The 2500-nt window shown below is 41.8% G+C and overlaps 1 protein-coding gene across 1 annotated transcript in view; it reads right to left on the bottom strand.

Moving 5' to 3' along the window:
- Nucleotides 1-2500, bottom strand: part of npas3 (neuronal PAS domain protein 3) — a gene marked incomplete at both ends in the record, with an annotated part of 308298 nt that overhangs the window by 63982 nt on the left and 241816 nt on the right. The window lies entirely within an intron of this gene.

Genomic DNA, 2500 nt, shown 5'->3' with positions numbered 1-2500 from the left:
ACACACACACACACACTCACATACACATGACACTCTGCTCACTCACTGTACACTGACTGCACTACTTTTTGTATATTGTTCTTTTTCTTAGCTTATCCTTTTTTGCACAAGCATTTTGTACTTGCTCTGTCTTGTTTCGTCCCTGCACCCTGTCCAATGTTGTCTCCATGTTATGCACCACGACCGAAAGCAAATTCCTAATACGTTGAAAATCTGCATGGCAATAAAACGTATTCTGATTCTGATAACCAGCACAGTTAAAAGGTGCATCATGCACATTTAAAGTACAAGGTGAGCTATTGGCAGGAGGAGAGGATGCAAGACAAAGTGTAAGAACAATACAAGATTTGGATGAGATTTGCATATGACGAGACAGGGTTTATATAAGCATTCCTGACGCAGAAGCACAGAGACAGACAGCTGGTTGTTTAGAGAAGTTTGACTGCTGGTGAATTAATATCTGGGTGTGTGAATGTTTTGACCAACACTGTCCATGTCTCACATGTTCTCACTGTGTTCATTCTACTAAACTAAAGTAATGTCACCAAGAAGAGATGGCCTAGTATTTATAACCCGCTCTGCTCTCCTCACCGCAGATAATGGGCAAACATGATTTACTGTAGGACAATCCAAACGCATGTATCTGTTTTTGCAAAAGGGCTATATCTGATATATCTGTTTTTGCAACCCCTCACGTATGTTGTACAGTTTAACCTGAAATCATATTCAATTGGATCTGCAATTATTATTATTATTCATTTAATGATCACATGGACGAACAAACCCCTGGGTTTTGTAGTTTGTAATCAGGAATACAAAACCATGTTGACTAAAGGCACCAACACACGTACAGGTAGCCTACAGTATGTTGGCTGATAATGAACAAACAGGACAATCATTAACCTACAGTAGCCACATGGTTTACTCAATACTTGCAGTTATGACATTCTCACAAATTATAAGGTGAACAGCAGGTCAGATTGTATTTAAACTGTATTGCATTGTATTTAAACTGATGTACTGTATTTAAACTGATGCCATTTTCAATGCCTCTGTCTCACACCCGCCACTGTTTCATAATATACTCTGATATTATAACACAATGGTGCTGATGGAGATGAACCTACTGTACTCTTTCTGGTTTACGAGACCAGTGCTTGCCACTCAGCCACAGTTACTTTTCACAGTTCACTGACCATTTATAGGCAATTATGGGCGTGTAGAGGGCAGGATATGAGGCTGATCAACATGCGTACATTTCCAGGTGGACTGTGATTTTTAAAGGGGAAATTGCACGCAGGTGTGCATGCACAAGGTTTAATCTGATTTCATTTTGGCTCACGCCATTTTCAGGTCTTGTGCACACATATACTTTTAGTATGGATCCTATGCAATGTTTCATATATCACACCCCAGGGCTGTTCTTCGGCAGGGACGAGGTCGGTTAGTGTTAGCACTGTCATAGAGACACAAAGGGTCTGTTAGCATTAACATTCACCCCTTCAGGTGAATGTAGCAGGGGTGGTTTTGTCATGTTTTTCTGAAGAATGAATGGGCTTTATAGGCTTAGTCTGTGACTGTTCATGTGTGTGTGTGTGTGTGTGTGTGTGTGTGTGTGTGTGTGTGTGTGTGTTTGACACACATACTGTAGTAGGCATTGTCGTACCTTCCCAAAACAACCCCCCCCCCTCCCCCGTCCAAAAACTCATCCTACCAACCATGGAAATTACACTCTGCTTTGGAGTTATCAAAGCTAAATAATAATCAATCCACACCTTTAAACTGTCCCATTAGACTGGCTGAGAACAGGATTTGCAGGCCTTAATTGGGGATGACAAGAAGGAGCACCAGAGCCTGTTAATACATCTCTCCCTTCTAACATATCCCTCCTGCCCCCCCCTCCACCCACTTCGCTCGATCAGGATTTGCCCTTTCTCTCCCTCCTCTCTCACTTTTTCTCTCTTTCTTTCCCTCCATCGCTCTCGCCTCCCTCCATCTCTCCGTCTCTCTGGTGTTCGGTGGTGTTGGGGGCCTGTGTGCAGCCGTGCCTGAGGATGGCGCTGGGGTCCGGAGAGACGCGGGGATTACATGAGAATAATCCCTTTAATGTCAAATCCCTTTAAGCAATTTGGTCCCTCATAAATTATCATCCCAAGCAAAAACAATGATTAAGAAATGAACATGATACTGCGGGGACCGCGAACTGGGATGTTCGCATTCTGTTTACAAGTCGCAGAGTAATTTGCTTAGCTTATTATAGCGCGACCACAAACATGACTTTAAATCAATTAAACACTTTGCATACTTCACATGAAGGTGATGTCGTGTGGGAACAGTTTGTACTTCAGTAAAAAAAAGTATTTTAAATAAACTTTATTTGGAGGTGCCCTTAAAGATGGTTTGAATGATGATTATTAATGATGATTTGAATGAGACGCTCAAGTACTGCATGTACAGTATCTAAGATACGAATCGCAGTCGATTTTATTGACAGTAGACA

The sequence above is a fragment of the Borostomias antarcticus genome (genome assembly GCF_949987555.1).
Source record: "Borostomias antarcticus genome assembly, chromosome: 5".
Classification (NCBI taxonomy): domain Eukaryota; kingdom Metazoa; phylum Chordata; class Actinopteri; order Stomiiformes; family Stomiidae; genus Borostomias; species Borostomias antarcticus.
This window is presented reverse-complemented; position numbering and strand designations above follow the sequence as displayed.